We start from the raw sequence: 23,087 nt of genomic DNA on the forward strand, positions 1-23,087 counted from the left end.
TACATTTGCAGACAGAGTCACATTTTAATTGCTGATGTATGGATTTATTTGTTTATGAAGTATATGCTATTTGGATGCCTTAGCTTATCATCAAGACACAGCAATATTCTCTAATCACCTTTGCACATTTATTTGTTTTACTTTGCTGTTATGATAACTTGCTGTTGGATTCATGTTTTTTTGTTCCCAAAGCAAAAGCATGCACACATACTTTCTTAAAGATACAAAAAAAATAGAGGCCTTTTGCAAAAAAGGGTCTACTGTGCAATATTTTACTGTGCGTGCCTTTTAATTTCACCAATTACAATGTAAATTACATCAACTGACACCTTTTCAATACACTCTCTTTTGAGGGTACATTTTAACTCTGGTAATGAAGTGTGTTTAACAAAGAGGCTCTACTCGTAGCTTCCATATTGTTATAGCCCAAGATGTGCCCAAAGATCTTGGATTCCCAATCCCATGATCATGTGTGACTGATAGGTGGCAGAATATGTTTTTCTTCTGTCTGGCTATTATGCTAAAACTGTCAACAATAAATTCCCTTTGAGTTTATTATAAGCATCCAAGTCCACACTATCATGCATACACCTCAATACATCATCAACCTCAAATGGAAACAAAAAAGAATGTTATGAGAAATACAATATATTTTATTGCTCTTATCAACAGTCAAGAAGTTAAAAACCTTTTTTGTAGGAAAAGCAAGTTTTTAGAATAATGCATGTATAATTTCTACACTGTGAATCTCAACATTGGTTAAAACTTGATTTAAAACCCACAACATATGAGAATATCAAAATCACAAACCGTGGAGAATCAAAAATGGGCACACCAAGTTTATGACACTACACTTGATAACCAAAGTTCTACACTTTTCCAAATGTGTTTTCTTCTAGTAGAACCAGGTAATCTCTTGGGTACACTTCTCAAAGCATGCCGACCCGTTTCGGTGGAATAAACTGATAGAGCACCTTCTTCAGGCTTACAATAATCATAAACGATCTCCAAACACAATCTATAAAAACATTATAAAAAATTATTGTTTCAATGTTATCCTTTTCCACAAACACAATGTGCATTGTACATAAATCTTTAACACAACCAATGTCCAGTTATACACAATACAATTATTTCATTTCTCAACATATTAAAAAAGTTAAAAACATGTTATATTACAATTATGTTTCCATTTATGTGACGCCAACTGCGCAAATCATCAACAGTCATACACAAACATACATTCCTATTTGGCTCAGGGTTGATGCCCACCCGAAAGTTAAAACATATGAGTGGCTAGGAGATCTGACTCCTCCTAAATCTGTGGTTGTTAAATCCACATGTATCCTTCAGAGTCCGTCAAACGTAGAGAGGTGAGCATCTGCTCTACCAGTAATACTTAAAGATAACAATGAAAGGGGGCAAGTGTAAATGCAGGATCGCTCCATCCTAATGATAATTTCCAAAGCCCACAGTGAAGGGGTATACAGAACTCTTACTTCCCTCTGGCGGTCTTCTCTGTAAATCTCAGCAGCAATGATTATAGATTGTTAAAACCAGTAGGTCAACACTTCTGTCCTGGAATATTACAGCAGTGCTATCAATGATCTTGCCTGCATCAATAATTTCAAGTCGCGGTGCCTATACATAAAAAGATATATAACCATAGTATAGGTTGACTAGTCTGTTTCTTTTCAAATTTCATGAATATAGAAACATACATAAAAAATAGACCCTTTGTTGGCTAGAGAAAATCAATGCCTGCTTATACATTCAAAAGCTGCCCATAAACACCTCTTTCAATATATACTAAACACCCGATAGGGAAACAAGGCCCCTGGGCAGCAAAAAAGAGTGGGAGTAACAATTCTTGCCTTGCTCTGCCTCTGGAATCATCTCTATACACCCTCTAGCCACCAGAGACTAATCTTCTTGTGCCAGAATGGAAGTATGATCTGCTGAAGTCTGAACGGAAACAGGTTGAAAACAAGAGGGGTGGATGCAAAGAGAAGAGCATAACCACGCTGAACTATTTGCAGCACCCGCGTGCCTGTAGTTGTAGCATAACATCGCATGTGTTTTTTAAAAAGGGTTCGCATACGCGTTTCCTTCTGTGCCTTTTATTATGCCTCAATGAGATGTTAACTTGGTTCTCATGTCCTTGACGTACTTGCTCTTGAAGTACATACTCTTTGAGCTTATGCACTTTTGCTCACTATAATTATTGACCATTAAAACGGTATTCCTAATTGCAGTTACTTCTGCGTATCGTGTCAGTGAGCTGTAGGCACTGTCAGTGCAAACTTCATAAACCTTCTTTCTGGACACATTGGTGCTACAAACTCACTCCTCCTTCATGCCAGAGATGATATTTCCCTCCCAAATGGGACAGTCCATTACTCTTTCTCTGTCTTCTTTGTCCCACCTCATGGAGAGGCTTCACATGTTTGCCCTAAAAGAGCTCTTAGCTTCTACATCAAACGCACATAGGCAAACTAGGTAGGTGAGCATCTATTTACTGGCTTTGCCAGTGCTAAGGGGAAGGGCAGAAGTCCAGAAGCAGACCTTATCGAGGTGGATCGCCCTATGTATTAAAACATGCTATGCTTTGCTAAGGAGGAGGTTCCCAATGGCCTTAGGGCTCAGTTCACCAGAGCCAAAGTCTCCACTACAGTTTTAGCAAAAGGTGTTGCAGTACTGGACATCTGCCAGGCTGCAACATGGGTGTCTGCTCCCACCTTCACCAAGTATTTATTAACTGTCTCAATAACCAAGCTAGAGGAAGGGCCATTTTGGCAGCTGTCTGTAGGACTTCCTAGTGTAAGTCCACTCCTCAAACCCTTCAGTTTTTGGGAGGTACCGCTTGGTATAAAAAAGTTACAAATCTATGGTTAGAAATATCCATCACAAGAACAAGTTACTTACCTTCTGGAACACGCTTTGTGGTACGTGCTTTAATTGCAGAAATAATACCCGATTCACCCTTCAAAAGTATCAAAAACTGCTCATATGGATCTGTAGGACAGAGAGTTACAGCTGGCCATCTCTGTTCTAGCCTGTGGAGGTACCTGGAAAATACAGCACGGTGTGCAAAATAATGTATTTGAGGTATCTAAACAATATGCTTCGGATTAGTGTTTGAAAGGGCTGTAGTGAACGAGTACACTTGGTGGTCATGCCCAAAAATGTAGGCCTTCTGGAAGAAGACATTAGCAGCTATTAAATGTTGTTAGGTTTTTATTCCAGAATGGCCTGATGGTTTAATACAAGTGATATGGACGGAGAGATTAGAAGCGGTTACACAAGAAGACAGAAATCGGATTGGGCAAAAAGTCCTTGGGCCTAAGTTGGTTATTACTAACCATATACAAATGGTGTATATATAGGTGTGCAACACTTTGGCAATGGAGAGGCTCATTTCTTGGTTACGAAGTAAGGACAGGGGGTTTATCAATAAGATTGGGGTCCTTTATTTATTCTCATAGTGAAGCATAACACTTGTGTCCTCCAAGATTGGACATCCAGCATACACTTTCATTAACTATCTAGATGTGCTCTGATTATTGCACTGGTTGTATAGACCAAAGAAACAGGAAACGCAGAGGCATGGAGCAAACATGGGAATGCAACAGGACCACATCGAAAGACACAAATTGGTATATTTAAATAATGAAAAATGCACACAATAATGTTCCATGCAACAACAAAAAACACTCTGATCCCAAAAAAGTGAAATGTGAGTAGCTACAGCCTAGGGACAGAACACAAACCTAGACATAGAAACAACTGACTCGGGCACCTTTGTGCTTTGCAAGGGGACCCCCTCAAGTTTCGTTACGCCACTGATTTGAGAGGGATATTAAATGAGCTAATTAACTTGCATGTTTCTGTGCAGCTGTTCTTAATGTAATGCAAACATGAGCTGGCAATGCTTTTCCACTCATTGTTGAATGACAGTCTAGACTGCTGTTTGAAGTAGATAAGGCAAAAGACAGTGAAGCCAGAGCTGACGCGGCTAATTGTGGGAAGTTGGAGAAATGTACCAGGGGCTGTCTTTCTTAACTGCATGATATGTAGGGTTTACAGTGTCTTTCTGCAAACAATTACCTGCCATATATCCAATTTGACAAAGGTACACTGTAGAGTACAATAGATTAACAAATAGCCCCGGTTGAGATTTAAGGTTTCTCTTTATTCTTCATCGCTTAAGACATAAAAGACAATGCATTCCGTTCCTATGAAATAATATGGAACTTCTTCAGGGCAGAAAATCAGATGGGTGTCTCATCATAGTTTCAATTGTACATCCACTGATACCATCTGCTTTGTGCAAACAGGTTACATGATAATGAATCCGCCTATCCTACATGATACAGTCACACTTCCGACATTGTGAAAATCCTGCCAACCATATGTGATCTGCGAGAAATATATAAATATCTGCTGAATAAAGTGTAACAAGCTCCTGGACGTCTGCTAAGAGTGTCATTCTGCATTGTACAATGCCAATACATGACGCTGATTAGATAGATCTTTAGAGCCTGGTCTATTGAATGGCTTTTCAGTAAACCCGGCGCCTCGGAGCAACAAAATCCATGATTAATTCTGTGACAATATTTTAATTAAGTGATTGTTGAGATTTTTTTAATGAATAATACATTTTGTATAGTTTAATTACTAATTTATATTTTAGTATCGGGTTGTTGGGTTTGGAAGGAATAGGGTAGGAAGTTATTTAAATCATATATTTTTGTGAAAATGTTTTAATGTTAAGTATTTATGTAGTAATTAATGAGGTCAACTAATTGATAATTAATTTGTTGATAGAGGTATGCAATTATTATATTTGTGAAATTAGATATTTATTATTGGTTTTATTTTACTACTATTTTAATGTTTTTATTGTTTATTTTACGGGCAGTGTTTGCAGTTATATCTGGGTAGTAGGAAAAATATTTTTAGTTTAAATGCTTAAACTTTATTTTGGTTTTAAATTTTTTAAAATAATTTATCATTACATTTTTATTACATTAAGGGCTTCATTATGATGTCGGGAGGAAACTTTCCGCCCAACACCGTCTCAGATTCGAGATCCAACCGACTCGCGGTCAGCAGCTCCGCACGACAGATTACAATGTTTCCAAACGCCGTTCGGTCGGGCTCCTATTGACTCCTATGGGAGCCCGTGTTCCGACCAACAACACTGACTCCTATGGGGAAAATGGGTGTCTGCGGAAAACCCTGCACCCTGTCTCAGACACCTCATGGTGCCTGCCACACAGTGCATGGTTTTAAAGTGGGGGGGTGTCCCTTGGGTATCCCCACGGCCCCCAACCGAAGGCCTCAGAATGAAGCGGGGCCTGCTAGGAGCTCCCAAAGTCAGTTTCCAACAGCCTTTTCGTGTCGGATAGACCGAGTCGGAAAGGCTGTTGGAATCAGATATCGTAATCGGTCGGGTAGAAACACGGTCCATAGAGCTGTACAATTTGGGTTCAACCGACACAGATTCTCCGAGACCTGATCGGAATGGATTGAAATTCCAATCGAGTCAGGCGGATGGGGAATCCGACTGCTGGTGGGAGGCTTTCTGCCCGACATCGTAATCAGGCCCTAAATGCTAGTTTTATATTATATACATCTTGTTTTAATAAGTAGGTTTTTGTAATTTAGATATTTTAGTAAAGTAATTAGGAGCTAATATGATGAATGTAACCATTTCGAAGTCCAACTTTTTCCACAGTTTTGCTTTCGTTAGAGTGAGAATAGTAAATCAAACCACTCCAAAGACCAACACATTCTGTTACTCTGATTGGGGTGGGAACAGTAAGTAATGGCTCGAAAGTTCAACACTTTCCCTACTGCTGCTTAAATTGGAGTGGGAATAGTAAATCTAACATCTCCAAACACCAATGCTCTCCCTACTGTTGTGCAGACAAGAGTGGGAATTTAATAAAACTTTATTCTGCCGTGAGACCATAAAAGTACAATACATAAACTTTACACAGCAAAAGTTTTTAAAATACATATAAAAAATAGATCTTTGCAACAGTTAAAACACAACAGATCATCAATGCAAACTTAGGGCGGATTGAATGCAATGTAGCTTGTAGTGCCTTTTGGTAAAGCGACAGTGGAGAGTAGAGGGCTTGAGCTGCTGGCACGATGCGCCATTCTACCTTAGGCATGTCATTGAAGTTTATTGGAGCATGCAACTGGCTACCTACATCTAGAAACAATGTCATAAATTGCTCCGACTTACATGAATGTATGCTCAAACGCTCAATAAAAATCGGTTTACAAAAAAAAATCAATGCAAACTTAGCCTCCTTCTGTCATGGGTTGAAAAAATAGCATAACACTGCCTGCTGTTCAGTTCATAATGCCTAGTCTGAGGATGAAACCGACCATTTAAAAATTGTTATGAAGGCGATAAGGGTGAGCTTTTTTCTTTAAAAGTAAAATATAAACATAAGACCTAAAAAAGATAAGCAATATCATAAAATCATCACAGCAGCTTCAGTTCCTTCGCCAACGTGATCCGGGTGTGTGAAAAATGAATCAGGGTTTACTACTGGGCATCTCAGCTCATAGTGATCAATCAGTGGCTGCACGCCCCTCAGGATGAGCCAGCTCTGCGCCTAGATAGGCTCATGTTGGGTGTGAATGGTCCCATGGAGGCACTGTACGAGAAGCACAAAAAAACCACGCTAGTTGGACCCACAGCCCACACCGTGCAAATCTGGTACGCAGCGAGCACTGGGATGGGAGGGGGTGATCACGCGGCATACCCCACTGTGGAACTCCCCGAGACTCAGCAAGTTGTGCACATGCAAAGGTTTCACTGGATGGGATCTTATCGGTATTTCCAAGGTCGGCGACTTATGGAAAAAGGGTATGGTGGTTCCCTTTGCACAATTACAAGAAACGTATCAAATGACGGACAAGGAACAGTACAGATGCACTCAAATACGGCATGCCCTTACTAAGAACATACCCCCCCGGAACAGATCTTCCTGAGTCCTCCCCGCTCGAGGACCGCCTACTCACAGACGCGCTATCCAAAAAGGCAACCTCTCTCACTTACCGAAAACTGGTAAACAATCAGAAAGATCCCACACAGACATTAAAGGAGAGATGGCAAGCAGAGGTGAGGGAAATGGATGAACAGGAGGTGCTGGCGTCCCCACGGGAGGTGGCAACCTCTTCCAGGTTAAAACTTGTGCAGCTAAAAATATTACATAGAACTTACTATACAAGATCGGTGCTGCACAAAATAGGGAGGGCTGACACGCCACTCTGCTTGAGGGGCTGCGGGCTTATTGGGTCCTTTTATCATACACTATAGGACTGCCCTCACACCTCACACTACTGGAGAGCTGTTATGACAACGATCACTCAGGTATGTGGGTTTGAGGTCCCTCCCGAGCCCCGAATGTGTCTACTTAATGTGTGGGAACCCAATGACCTTAATCATGCGACGCAGAGCTGGGCTACACTCAGCGTCACCCTAGCTAACAGGAGCATTGCAAGACACTGGGTGCCCGAGTTACACCGACCCATCAGCAGTGGACTCGAGATCTAGACCGTGCCATGGTAGCAGAGAAAGCAGTCTTTATCAACAGGGGATGCCCTCGAAAGTGGGCACGTGTGTGGGGGAACTGGAACAACTTAAAGGGGAAACATATGCTCCCCCCCCTCCCGATGACTCAGACATTGGCATAAGTGACTGATTCTCACAATATGGAGATGATATTGGGGAAATATTACATGTGGCTCGTAATACCGCTGTAATTATGTGGCAGCGGGGGTACGTATCTGCACCTACATGTCCTTTGATGTATAAGAATTTGCGTTAACCGGCAGATTGTTGTGCCTAAATTGTATATAGCGCTTGCTGTTGGCAGGCAAGATAACTTTCTATGGAGCGACTGACCTTAAAGTCTCTAAATTCCTCGATTAGTCTGCCCTGCTTGCTGTCGTTAAGATCATTCTGCTTAACCCAATCCCAGTACAGCGTTTTATTTTATTTTTTAATCTCAAAACGTTTTTATTGAATTTTCAAAAAGTAAAAGAACAATAAATAATTAGCACAATGGTAAAATAATAATGAACACAAGAATACGGACAAATAATAAAAAAAATGAGAAATACAAAAAGAAGTAATTCAAGTGCATTTCCATGGAAGTCGCAGTGAAGCTTGAGAGAAATACAGGTGGTCTATCGAACACAATTTACAGGTCATAAGAAAAAATACAATACAGGTGTACCCCAGAGGACATAGCATTCTATAAGCGATGCATTATAGGAGATTGAAAATACGAATCCTGTATTAGCCAATCCTGAATTTGGAGGGAAGGGTAATTGACAAGCATACAATTTAAAGGACAAGATCCTTAAGATCTAGTACAGGGTTTTGATTTGTTTTTTAGTAAGAGGTGGTAGGCAATTAATACTGTGCCCTGTTAGCCCGAGGCTCAACTTGAGGTTTCCGATATGCTTAATCCAGTCTATTTTTTTCATGGAATCTAGAGCACAAACCTCATTAAAGGCAACTGCATATGAGGTCAGTTCTGGAGTGGTAACAAGCCTCTGCCAAAATAAAAGAGGGCGAAGCTTCACTAGGTCTTTGATTGCTTTAATGCCCATATCGAGGTTTAGTGGGCAAAGCGGAGTACTTCGCAGAAGGGTCTCCAAGTTCCCAAGCAAATTGTTCTCCGATGCGTGAGATCGCTCAATTTTTCAAAGCCCCAGAGTTCAGCCCCATATAGGGCGCTACTCACAGCCTTACAATTATATAGCTTTAGGGCAGGTGCAATAGCTTTTGTGTGGGAGAGGCAGTGTTCCTTTCTTAGAGCCCCAGTTACCTGTGAAAACTTAAGGTAGGCCTTGTTGAGAGGTTGTTTCCAGGCCAAGCCGTCAGACAGTTTAATCCCCAAGTAATCAAAGCAGCTCACTCTCTCTAAGGGGATATTATCTAGAGTCAAGCACCCTTTAAAAGATTTATGGGGGTTTAGCAGCAGCAATTTTGTCTTTGTGGTGTTTATTTCAAGGCCCCTCTCATCGCAAAAGAACTTAAATCGATTTAATAGTTTTTGCAGGCCCATAGGTGTTTTGAAAACGAGGAGGGTATCATCTGAAACAAGCATTGGAATAGCCAATAGGTCTCGCCTTTGGGACCTTATAAGTGTTTAGCCATGCCGCACATTATCCCCACTCACATGCCTACACACTCCAACAACACATAGCATGCTGGGACCAGGAGGGCCAATCTTATAAGAAGAAAACTCAACAGACGAGGTTGGTTATAAATAACAGAATTAGAAGAAGCGCATCATCAGACATGGGTCAACTTAAAATCTAAGCAGTCTTCAGAAAGAAAAAGAACGGACAACAACCACAGACGCTAATTGCCTTGTTGGTGCTAGTGTGGTGCAGTGAGGGGCAAAGATGCTCGAAGGGTGGTTAAATAGCACTTGTAGTGTCAGTAGATGAAGGTTCTCAGGCTAATTCAGGCTGTCCTATCCCTACAGAAGGTAGCATTCCAAGCCCTAGCTGGTTTTCAGCTGAGTCCATACATGTATGCAGCACAGTATTGCACTACCCTGGAGAACATATCATGCACAGCCTCAAAAGACAACGTGGGTCAATCTGATGAACACAGATGGCACTAGTGCGTGTGCATTAGTGTGAAAATATTTAACATCTGGGCCGTGGGCCGGATTGCAGGGCTGCTCGTTTCAGTGAAGGAGGAAGTCTCCCTCATGGGAGCTAGTAGCCAGTGACTCATTAATGGCTGTATTTTCCTTCTCAGATTTTAGCATTGGCTCATAATGCGCGATGTAAATACCACACACATACATTTTCAGAACTCACTCAAACTAAAGAGGAGACTGACTTCTCAGTGATAGGCCCAACCTCCGAAAGCACATTCACAATGCCCCTGCTTATTCAGGACAAACCAAACGAGTGCAAGGACCCCGGTCCCCTGACATGCCCGGGCATGGACCGATGCTGGCTGACCACAGGAACTCTTTTGTTAGGTGTCCGAGAGGCACAGAGAGACATTTCTCCGCTGAACACAATCCTAGCAAGGGTTGTTGTTCACGAGAAGGCATGCTTCATGGGGCCAAGTTTTGAATGGGCACACTACAAAAATCCTAGCAATGGTATATATGTTCCAAGGGCACACATATACCACTAATGGCAGACAGATGTGCCTGACCCTTGGCACTCCAACTGTATTTCACTGCTGGGAAGCTTGCAAACATGAACACATACAAGGTATAGACGCGTGCCTAATTTCTGACAACGGACTTAAAATCCAATCTCAGCATCATTCTTTGAGCAAATTGGGTGACCTTGGGCAAATTCTTATATCCTCCTATAAACTCGTATCCTTTAACACCAACAAATGGGGAGCGCAGCGCTTGCAGACAGTCTGATGGCAGGGATTAGAGTTTTATATCAAATTAAAAAACGGGAACGGAACAAACTCATCCCATACATTATTGTGGTAGGTGCACACGGATATAGGGTTAAATGATGCGTTAGACGCCACAGGCCCCACCAACACGCTTTCTTTATGATGGGAGAATGCCCTGCTCCTCCCAGATATTTGTATTTTGGTACTAATGTGACCAAATACATGGTATTATCCTGCTAAATGACAGACGATGCCCAAACTGTAAAAGAAGAGGGTTTCACAGATATGTTAGTCCTTCTGGGCTGACGAAATGACCAAAATAAAGATTAAGTCACAGTTTAGAGCTCCAAGTGAGTCTTATAAAATCAGTGTCTGGAACGCATAGCATCAAAGACGAGCGGGCATCAAAGTGCGATGTCATTCAATCAAAGCTTCAAGACTTCTGAGCGCTAGCCGAGAATACTTTTTTGTGAAGCACTAGTCACTGTGGAAGGTGCCCCTGCTATCCCAGATGTGAGCAGTCAGTTTGATATGAAAATAAGCAGTATTTGGAATTAATGTATTTGGCAGGGGGAAGGTGGGGCGGCGCAAGACCGTACTGGCGAGTGAACAGAAGCCATTTTGTACCTTGCCTATGTGCATTAGTGTGCATGTAGACAACCCAGGCAGCAGCATGAGCATGTGATTTGGTAAAAAAAAAAACAATGGCGCTTGATGCTCAGAGGGGGGAGCTGGAGGCTGCAGGTCCCCGGCATAGAAGGAGCAAGGGTAGCTGCATCCCGTGCGGCAACAGGAGCCAGGCATTACCGGGGGTACAGGATAAAAAACACATTTGCGGCCGTGAAAATGAAAGCGTGATGAGTGAAAGCGCTGAAGCGTCCTCTGGACTTACGGCGCTAGGCTCGACCTAATGAAAACAGCTGTTTTTAAGCACTCGTGCTTGTTCTAGCTTGCCCCTAGCGGGGACACCGACTTTTTTTGCAATTTGGTATCTCTCTTCAAACTGTACCCCATGCACGTTTTGCAAAAAGGTTAGATAGGTATTGGGTAATACAGAGTTTGATCAGGCATTCCATGCAAGTCATCCATTTATTATGTGCCGCTAAGGGGCCTGGTGTCAAGCAAATGGGGCTCATAACAGACATTGTGATTTTCTTTTCCATCATCCTTGGCAGATGCTTTGTGTCAACTTGCACCGTATAAATGTATAACTTGCAATTTTATTCTAATGGAATCCCGTTATATAGATTGGGGATATGGCTGGCCTGGCAAAAGGAAGCACTCCTGTTTAACAGTGTGCACCTTTGGGCTAAGGCAGAGCTACTCCAGCGCTTAGTAAAAGTTAAGCAAAACAAAAGGCTTGTAAGTTCACGGGAGGGCGGTGGGGTCCTTATATTAACTTTGCTTTAGAAAATCTATACAAAAAAGTAATGCACTATTTAGTTACACAAACAATACAAACATCGAGTATGCAAGACGCCGACGTGAAAGACATTTTACTATTGTTACGTTTTTGAGGCAGTGGTTTAATGTTGATTCGAATCGAGAAGATTGTATATCGGCATGTTAGCACGCTGTTAAATTTGTTGAGCTTGCTTGCAGTTACTGAAATAATTTTGGTTGAATCCTCTCCTGCCGCGCATATGCAGATAAATGAGTCTGGCGCCGTAGGAATGTTTTTGTCATGCTGTTTCGTGCCTATGAACTTTCTACGGGACACAGAGTGCGGCTTTTAATCCATATAAAGACAATTTAGTTGCCGTTTACGGAATGTTCTAAATGAGCAAAGCAGCTGTAAACGTACGGTTTACAGTGCAGCCACATGATGTTCTAGCCAGTCTTTTTATTTTTTAAGAAATGGTATTAAAAGACAAAAGTATCCCGAAAGGAATGTGGGCGAAAGAATCACACTGAAAGGGAAAGAGCGCTTTTGTTTAGAAAATAAACACTGCCGCCCGGTCCTGAGTGGTATCCTAAACATAGCTAAACATTCCAGCGTGTTTATTCATTCAGGCCGTTGCATTGCGTGCTACGTCAGAGCCACAGATGGACAGCTGGAGTTTCCAGGCGTCATTAATATATAATGCGCCATGCGCTGCTCCTGCAGTGCGGCGCTCTTGTGAACAGCTGCCGCTCTGGGGTCTGTGAGCAGGCTGCCCTGAGCCCAGCATGACCCCGAGTGATAGTTTTGAATTTTAAGATGTGCTTGCGCACATCCTGGGTAGAGAATGCGTGAGAACACGTAGCAAAGGGTCAGGTAATCTCCGTTCCACTGAACGGTTTCCTCATCTGACCCCTTATCTTTGAGGTTTGTTGTCGTGTAGATTTAAGTAATAGGTCAAGAAATGTACCTCAGACCCTTACACAAATAAACGAAGTCCCATTGAAAGAGGCAGCACTTTATTGGATTTCACAGAATGCAGTCCGGGCTGCACATATATCTAAACGCTAGGCCTCGGGTACATCAAACATCAATATACAACAAGCAATGGCCAAGCGGCTGCTAAAGTGACGCGGCCACGAAAGTGAAAGTGATCGCCTGCTGGGAGCGCTGCGCTTAATGAGCATGACGAGGATAGCCATATGGCACCTCTGCTCGTAAGCGCGCGCATGCACGCAAGCTGTAGGCCGGCCATGATAGCATTTTTTGAAGCCCTTACTAAAAGTCTCGCCAGATCAGCGCATGCGCTGGGCCAGGCGAGACCTAAAAAGGAGAGTTGCGATTTTCTGTTTCCCTAAAGAGGGAGCGTCTGCTGAGATGGCAAATAAAAAAAATATATATATATATATATATATATATATATATATATATATCTTAAAAAAAAAAAAAAAAACACCCCTTGATTAATAGCTAAAACAGAGTTGGAGCCAGGACACAGCCCTGGCGGACCCCCCGCTGGATTTTGAAGGGATGGGTAACTTGGCTCTGGCTGCCCATCTTACTCTGGCAAAGTTCTCTTCATGTAATCTTAATAACGAAGCCAGGATTTCCAGGGGAATACCCATCTCCTTAAGCGCCCGCCAGAACTGGTCCCTGGGCACAAGATCAAATGCGGACTTCAAATCGATAAACGCTATGTATAAGCTCCCCTTACACAACAGTCCCACCTTCCAATAGAGGAGGAGGAGGCGGAAAACCTGATCTATAGTAAATCTAACCTCTGCTTTTGGTTACGTTGAAGAGAGAATAGTAAATGTAACCCCTCGAGTAGCACTTTTCCTACTTTTGTTTAAATTGGGGTCACATTACTCATTTTGCCTCTGTTCTTTAATTTTAATTGACTTTTGAAATATTTTGATTTGTTTATTTTATAATGCACTTTTGTATTCAAAAGTTATTTTTTATATATTCAATAGTACTGAATTGTGATTTTTTATGTTAATGTATGTTTTTAATTTCTTTAGTTGTTAATATTAGTAATTTTTTTTAAATTGGTTTTATATCTTTTAAATATATATATATATATAAATATATATATATTATTTACATGGTTAAGTCACTGAAATTAATTAAAACTTGTTTATATATATTTTTGTATTTAAATTGGGTTGCATATATTGGCTGGTTATACATGTTTGTTAATTTTATGTTATTGTTAATATTTTCAATTTAATGTATTTTGTTAAAGTAAAATTTTAATGTTTTTTAAAGAAAATGTAAATTAGTCTTCTAATTTCATTTCAGGATGAAAAGTACCCAAAAAGAGAGTACAATGCCAAAAGATAGGTATGCATCTTTAATGCATTCTCGTATAAGTTAGGCACATGCAATAATCATTCTGATGAATGCATGTTTCTCAGTACACCATACAACTTCACATAATTGCTATAACTTCCCAGTGACAATCACCCCGGCTGATTGATATATATATCTTCTTCTTTTTTTTCGTTCTGGCTCCGGGCTTCCCCCTACTACTTCCCTGTTTTCTGAGTGCTTTCTCCTTGCTTTTCCCCCATTTTTCACTGATTTCTCCTGCCTTTTCTCCCCGTTTTCTGATTACTTTCTCCTTGCCTTTCCCTAGTTTTTCATTGCTTTCTCCTTACAAGTCCCCGTTTGAGAGTGCTTTCTTCTTAGTTATCCCTCGTTTTCATTACTTTCCCCTGTTTTTTTCCCTCTCATTGCCATGCCTGCCTTCAGCCTGTTTTTCCACCTAGCCCCGTCCACTCCCTTCCAGCACCCCTCCCTCCTTCCAGGACCTACTTAATGGAGGCCACAGCCTAACTCCACTGACCAGGTCCCAGGCCCAGTATTACACGTGCTGCTGCATCGCTCTTGCTCCCGTCTTTCCCTTTGTTAGAACAGGGCTTCCTGGTTGGCTGAGAAATGCACCCAGGCCAGGCAGTAACCACCACTCGTCGGGGTAAGTAAGATACACACTAAAAGTTTACCTATGCTCACCCGCGGGTAGCTTGCCACAGAGAAGTCAGGCTAAACTAAAGAGGCAATGTGTTAAGTATGTGTGCAACACACACACAGTAACACAATGAATACACCACAAAAATACTCCACACAGGTGTCGACAAATAGAGAATATTTATTTTAGCAAAATAATACTAAAATGACAAAATCCAATGAGTAGAAGTCGAGAGATGAATTTTTAAAGATTAAATGCAAAAACAGTGCTTAGAAATCACTAGCGGTCAAAAGGTTACTTGAGGTTGTGAAGTACCAGTGCAAATCCAAAGTTCAGGCTGACCGCGATTGACGGCAGAAATACTTTGGATAGAGTGTTTACCGACATAGAGTATCTACTGCGTCATCGTCGAGCCGTTCAAAGGGGGCCCCACGTCGGCGTCAAACTCCGGTGAAGTGAATGTAATGAGCTGTCATCGAGCTGCGCAGAGCATTGTTGTCGAGATCGCAGACCATGGAACCACTGTCGTCGGGCAGGCTTTGTATCAACGTCGAAGCGTAGTGTGGCGTAATTTCTCACACAGTCGCTATAATGCATCGATTTTTATTAAAACAGCTGCAGAACCCTTATCTGAGGTTCAGAGTTTGGAGGGAGCACCTAAGGCAAGGGTAGACTCACAGAAGGCAGAGTCTAGCACCACCAGCAGGATTGCAATAAGTATTTTGTGTCCCTGAGTCTTCAGAAAACAGGAGGCAAGCCAGCACGCCCTTGGAGATCACTTAGAGGGAGGGAGTCCAACTCTCCTTCGAGTAGAGTCGTGGAGCAGCAGTCTGTAGGACAACAAGCACAAAAGCAGTTCTTCCAGAAAAACAGTCCAGTTGAGTCCTTTAAGCAGCACAGCAATCCTTCTGACAGAGGTTCAGTTCAAGATCCAGAAGTGTTTAATTTTAGGGGGTCAGAGACCTAGTACTTATACCCAAAAGTGGCTCTGATGTGGGGGTGACTTTAAAGGCTCGGTCTAAAGTACACAAGAATCCCTTTCAGCCCAGTCCAGTCTGCCAGGCTACCAGTGGGGGTAAATCAGTGCTTTGTGGGAGGACAGGACCCTACCTATGTAAGTGTTAGTCCCTCCCATTCCTCTCTGCCCTGGAAGACCCATCAAAATGCAGATGAGTGGTCAGAACAAAGATGAGCCTCACCTTCCTGGGTTTGTGAAGGTCTATAGGGAATGCACCAAGTATAGTTCTCAAACAACCCAGACGAGTATTGGAGACAGGCTGTAAGGCACATAGAGCAATAAGTGCAGAGAAAAGTCCACTTTCTAAATGTGGCATTTCTAAAACAGTAATGTAAAATCCAACTTCACCAGTAAGGAGGATTTATCATTACTATTCCAAACATATGAAACGTGAAGAAGCTACTATTCTCTGAGCAGGAATTACAGCTTAAATCGTATTAAGGAATTCTCAGAGCTGGCCTATGAGAAGGGTAGGCCTCGCAGTAGTGAAAAATAAAATAGGTTGTTTGTCACAACCAGGACATGTAAAACATAAAAGGTACATGTCATACCTTTTACTTACATAGCACCCTGCCCACAGAGTTACTCTGGGCCTACCTTAGGGGTGACTTGTATGTAATAAAAGGGGAGTTTAAAGCTTGACAAGTATTTTTAAATGTCAAGTCGAAGTGGCAGTAAACTGCACACACAGGCCCTACAGTGGGAGGCCCTAGACTGGTTTGAGCGGCTACCTCTGTGGGTGGCACAATCAGTGCTGCAGCCCCACAAATATAGAACTTTACAAGGGACGAACAAGTAAATCAGATATGGTATAATTGGTTTACACCTGTTTGGCATGTTTAGAGGAGAGAGCACATGCACTTTAGCACTGGTCAGCAGTGGTAAAGCGCTCAGCATTCTAAGGCCAACAAAAAGAGTTCAGCAAAAAGAGGAGGAGGAAGGCAAAGCGTTTGGGGTGACCCTTCAGATAGGGCCATTTTCGGACACCCTTGCTTCTTCCCCGTTTTTGGAATGCTTTCTCCTTGCTTTCCCCCCATTTTCTCAGTGCTTTCTCCTTCCTTTTCCCTAATTTTTCACTGCTTTTTCCCTTACTTTTCCCTGTTTTTGTGAGTGCTTTCTCTTTGCTTTTTCTTTGTTTTCATTGCTTTCTTATTTTTTTCTATCATTGCCGCTCCCGCCTGCTACCTGTTCTCCCGCCTTCCACCTAGCCCCTCCCTCCTTCCAGGACCTACTTAATGGAGGCCGCAGCATGAACCCTTTGAGCAGGTCCCAATTTCACAACCAGCAACATAGTCAAGCACAACCATGTCTCACAGCTCACCTAGACCGACCACTACAGCGTCCACTTCGTCATCGCAAGACCTACCAACACTGGCACCATGCCCCCCGCCCCCAAATCCACACGCAGAAACAGGAAAAAGCTATCAGAAGACCAGTGGAACAATGCTCTCAACTCCCACCTCCCAGGCACAACATCCAACCCAGAACAAGCTGCGAAGGACTTCCCAGTGGATCACAAAATGCGCAGACACAATTTGCCCCACTATGCCAGCCAAATCCAATGGACCTGCCAGAAGAGTCAGCTGGTTCACCATGGAGCTGAAATCCACCAAATGCAACTACTGGCAACTAGAAAGGAAGTGGTGGATCAGCAAAAAGACAGGAGACCATGCCACCTTCAAGACAGCACTCAACCAACACCCCTGGCGGACTTCTTCCACAACAAGATCTCAGTCACCTACAAAAAATTCAACCCAATGCACAGACGGCATCAGCTTGCTCACACCCACGAACACAAACCCCGAACACCGGCTCACAAATTGGGACCCTCTCACAACTCAAGCCACAATCTCCATCATGAACTCTGTGCACTCAGGAGCACCCACAGACCCCGTAACCCACCACATCAGCCTCGAGAGCAAGACAATTGGTCACAAGCTCATGAAAGTCCTTAACACCTCAATCCCCTGGGCTTCCTTTCCAGAGGACCATAAACACGAAATGAGGCCCCTCCTGAAGAAACCATCCACCGACCCAGGAGGATCGAAGAGCTACCGGCCCATCTCCCTGCTCCCCTTTCCAGCAAAGACTCTCAAGAAGGCAATCACGAACAACTCCCAAAACACCTGGAACACAACAACCTCCTGGACCCCTCTCAATCTAGATTCCGAGCCAACCACAGCACTGAAACAGCCCTCACCGTAGTCAGTGACTAAATCAGGGCCCTCCTGGACCATGGCGAAACGATAGCCCTCATCCTCCTGGACCTGTCAGCCGCCGTTGACACCGTCTCCCATCACATCTTGATCAACAGAGTCCACCACATAGCAATCCAGAGAGATGCCTTCAAATGGATCGCCTTATTCCACACCAGAAGAACCCGGAGAATCCGTCTCCCACCACTCACCTCGAAATCCAAGAAGATTCGCCCCACCCTCAACAAGTACATGATCCCCCCACCCCCCTCCCCGGCCAACACAGTCAGATCGCATGGACTCAACAACATCTCCTATGCCAACGACACCCAGCTCATCCTCTTGCTGTCAGAAGACCCCTCCACCACCAGAGCCAACTTCCACACATGAATGAGAAACGTCGCTGAATGGATGAAGGACAACAGTCTCAAGCTCAACACAGACAAGACGGAAGTCCTCATCTTAGGGAACAACACATCTCCATGGAACGACACATGGAGACCTGCTGAACTCAGCCCATCCCCCGCCAGACAGACCACGCCTGCAACCACGGCATATTTTGGACAGCATGCTATCTATGAAGAAACAGGTAAACTCAGTCTCATCCACCTGCTTCCACACCCTATACATGCTGTGCAAGATTTTCAGGTGGCTCCCAGTCAACACCAGAAGAACCGTCACGCAGGCCCTTGTCACCAGCAGGCTAGACTAGGGGAACACACTACATAGGAATCACTGTATGCCTCCTGAAGACTACAGACAATGCAAAACTCAGTGGCAAGACTAATCTTCAACCTCCCCAGATCGACCCACATCACACCGCACCTCAAGAAGCAACACGGGCTCTTGATCCAGAAGAGATGCCAGTTCAAGATGTTGACCATGAACAAAAAGCCCCACACAACAAAGAACCAGCATGCATCAACAAACGTATGACCTTCCACCAATTGACCAAACACCTACTATCTGCCTCCCTCTACCTCGCTGAAATCACCAGTATCCGCCGAAGCAACAGCGAAGGATGGTCCTTCTCACAGCTGGTGGTAAAAACTTAAAACAAACTTCCCATGCACCTCAGGACCACCTCATCGCTCCAGCAATTCAGGAAAGGACTCAAGGCTTGCTGCTTGATTTAACAGATCACCATGAAGCAGTTAGCAATTCCAGCGCCTTAAGACCCTCATGGGTGATTTGCAGTGCTTTATAAATCCTTGTTTGATTGGACAATTGAATAGCAATACTGCAAAAACTGCTGAACAGAATTACACCAAATTGGCTGGATGTTAGATCTTGGCCCACAAAGAGTGCTTTAGTGTAAATCCGATCAGAGGTTTTTGAGAAATTAAGGTTCAAAATGTATGTACTGATCATGCCACGGATCCAACAGATCAAAAAAGATTTGACCGGATTGGCTGCTACCACATCAACAAAGATGTGTCGACAGCCATTTTAGGATTCAGGGACTCAGTCCCCTGTACTGTTAAAAATAGTTCAAAATAAATAAGTAAATAAATAGGGGGTGGGGGGATGACAAGCGATACCCTGCCCTGCCCAACGCACCCCGGAATCCCCTCCACCCCACTGCCCCATCCATTGTTCCAAGGGGAGGCGTTATTCCCAAAGATCAGTCCTTCAGTTTTGTCTGTGTTGAGTTTTTGCTAGTAATCTTTCATCCGGTCAGCTATGCTCGTAATGCACCCACAAATGTTGGCCATTGTGAAAGGGAGAGGATGAGCTGGGTGTCGTTGGCGTAGGATATGATGTTTAGTCCATGGGTTCTGATGACGGCGGGTGGGTAGGGTCATGTAGGTACTGAATGGTTTAGAGCGGAGAGACGAGCCTTGAGGGACGCCACAGATGATGTTCTTAGGTTCTGAGGTGAAGGGTGGAAGGCAGATTCTCTGGGTTCTTCCGGCAAGGAAGAAGGAGATCCATTTTAGGGGATCTCTTTGGATTTCAACATGGTGAAGCCTCTTGATAGGCTGAGGGTGTGGTGGGATACGGTGCTAATCGCTGCTAAGAGGTCAAGGAGGATCTGGGCGACATCTCTCCCTGGTCGAAGAGAGTTCTGATGTCGGTGGCAGCGATCTGGGCGATTTTGGTGCTGTGGTTCTTGCGGAATCTGGATTGGGAAGTGTCCAGAAGATGATAGTTTTCCAGGTGTTCCATGAGTTGGCAGTTGATGGTCTTTTAGAGGACTTTGGCTGGAAAAGGGAGAAGAGAGATGAAATGGTAGTTCTGGAGTTTGCTGGGGTTGGCTGAAGGTTTCTTGAGAAGGGGTTTCACTACTGTGTGTTTCCATTCTTTGGGGAAGGTGGCCATGGTGGTGGATCTGTTGAGGAAGGCAGTGAGCTCATTGCTGATGTTTTCGGTGGCTGCGGAGTTCGAGAACTCTGTGACAGTGTTGAATGGTTATTAGCTATGTTGGAATTGCTTTTGATGCGGTCAGTAAGGTCACTCCTTTTGGTTTCTTTCACGAGTTGGTGATATTGGTTGAGGGATATCTTGAAAGTATCTCAGTCCATGGGCCCCTGGCTGGTGCACCATTTTCTTTTGAGTCGTTTGAAGTTGCGTTTGGTGGCTCTCACCTTCGCGGTGTACCAGTATTGGTGTATTGGGGACTATTTGACAAAGACAGTAGGTATGCTTTATTTATGTTGATATGCTAACCCCTTGATAAAATCAATAGGCCTGCTTTTTATATTTTGGTTTTCTGACCCTTTGACAAAGTCGGTAGGTCTCACTGACTTAAATGATCAATCAATCAATTTATATAGCGCGCTACTCACCCGCTAGGGTCTCAAGGCGCTGGGGGGGAGGGGGTAAATGATATCCTTTATATTGTTACATCACATAATCTGCATGCGCGCCTGCAGCCAGGCCCTGTGCCCAACCCTATGCCACGCAAAGTCTGTGTGCTGGGGGGACGCAAGGGCTGGACACCAGCAAGGCATCGGTGTAGGGGACTTTAAAAAAAAAAAATGGCTAAAGTGACATTGCCATATTTTCAGAAACGTCTCAAAACCAAACTATTCTAATACTATGGCTGCCCTTTTATTGGTCTCTGCTGTGCCGAGATACCCCTTTGGGGGTAATTCATGCGCATTATAAGTTAATTTAACATGACAAAAAGTGGCATTATGGTTAGGTGAAAATATCAGGTAAAATATACCATTTTAATTTAACAAAAACACTGAAATTCAACAGTTATAGATATTTCAAGAAACTATAACTCACGCCGTGGCCATGCACTGGTAATTATCTCACATATGACATCCCTCATGACATGTTCTATGACACCATTGATAACATCAATGCAATATTTGGAATTACCTGATTGATGGCAACACTGTGCATGGCTGGGGCGCGAGTTATAGTTACTTAAGATAACTGTAACTGATGAATTTAAGTGGTTTTATTTGTGTAAAATGTTTCATCAACTTACTTTATTCGGTTGTATATATCAACCACAAAAGTACAATAAAAACAGATAAAAATACATATACACAACTGGATACCAATACATAAAGTCCAAGCATGATAAAAAAGGAAAAGATTAGCTCAGTATTTTTCTTAAATTAATAGCACACTGTAAACATTTTGCCACAGCCCAACATATGTTGATATTAACGATTGTATATAAACCATGGCTTCCTTACACTGCTTAGGCAGCAGGAAGCGGCGTCAAAGAAAAACATAATATTTACAGAAAAACAAAAGGTGCAATGTCGATTGAACAGAATGATCATCACAGGAACACAAAGGTAAAATCACACAAAATAAAATCGGAGTAGGAAAGGCCCTCATAAGTGCACAGTGTTAAATCTTAGAGGCCGATTAGGGTGCCGTAGGACATTCCTACGGCATCGTAATCAGCAGTTTGGATTCCTTTCCGACCGACCCATTTGGATGGAGTCAGTCAGAAATGAATCCTAACTGGATTTCTCAATGGCTTTCGGAAAGCCTCCTGTAATCCCATGGGCCGCCTTTTCTGCCCGAGTGATTACAATGTCAGATTCCGACAGCTTTTCTTTGCCGGCCTTTCCGACACAGAAATGCTATTGGAAGTCGACTTTGAGGGCCCCCATGGGTGCAAGGCCTCCAGATGGTGGCTAAGGTGGCACCTATGGTGCCCCTCTGTTGATCCCTGCAACCTGTGGAAGGCACCTTGAGGTGCTTGCCACGGGGTGCAGGAATGAAGTGCACCTCTTCTCTTTATAATGAGAGCATGCATTCCGGTCGGAATGCATGCTCCCATTGTAAAGAATAGGACTGCGACCAAACAGTGTTCAGTCGCATCCTAATTGCTGGGTTGGGACCACCAACAGGAGGTTGGTCGGTCCCAGTACCCAATCGATGTTGGACAGACTCCGGTCCGTCCAATATCGAAATCGGCCCCTTAGATGTGTTAACAAATACCTATGACAGCTATTTGGAACCCAGACAAGATTTGAGTCTATCAATGGGCTGGTAGTATGTAGGGTATAATTTCTCACAGAGGCCTTCCAGGCTTCCTTACACATTCTCAATAATCGTCATGAATCAATAAATTTCTCTTTTAAAACATACAAAAAGGAGGCAGGCAAACCACTAGGGTTATCAAACAGATTAGGGATACCTAGGCTGCGATGTAATTCCTTAATATATGTAAGCCAAGGAATTTTATCGCCAGAATTAGGCGTAAGCAGTCTTCCTAAACTTGCTGTGTGAAATAGTTTGGAGCATGGGTACTCACAAACTTTTTCTCGGGGGCCAAAATTACAGTCTGGCTTGTGGCCAAGGACCGCAAAGATTGGCCTGCGTGATGGGGGCGGTGGGAGAGGTGGGGTCAGTAGGCGCAGGGATACTGGGGAGAAAATAAAATCTCTCCCTTTTCAAAACATGGCTAGACAACACTATTTCGAAATTCAATATATGTGTGTATGTAACCCGAATGAATGCGGTCAATATTTTTATTTTTATTGGGGTCTGTGTGTTTCTGACCACAGTTTTGTATCTTTGCCTTGTTTTGACAAAAACACAGTTCCCTGCTATTAGGCCCTCAGTTGCGCAGATACTTGGACACACCCTTCATTTGTCTCTCACGAAGACACAAC

The 23,087-nt window shown here is 43.3% G+C and overlaps 1 protein-coding gene across 1 annotated transcript in view; it reads right to left on the reverse strand.

The window, feature by feature from the left end:
* Positions 1-422: 422 nt before the first annotated feature.
* The window catches only part of LOC146798689 (integral membrane protein GPR137-like), a 125,204-nt gene continuing 102,539 nt past the window's right edge, over positions 423-23,087 (reverse strand). Inside the window, exon 10 of the mRNA XM_085625986.1 lies at positions 423-1,018. The gene's annotated coding sequence lies outside the window, so the exon portion shown is untranslated. The remainder of the gene's footprint in view (positions 1,019-23,087) is intronic.

Source organism: Triturus cristatus, chromosome 9 (assembly GCF_964204655.1).
Source record: "Triturus cristatus chromosome 9, aTriCri1.1, whole genome shotgun sequence".
NCBI lineage: Eukaryota > Metazoa > Chordata > Amphibia > Caudata > Salamandridae > Triturus > Triturus cristatus.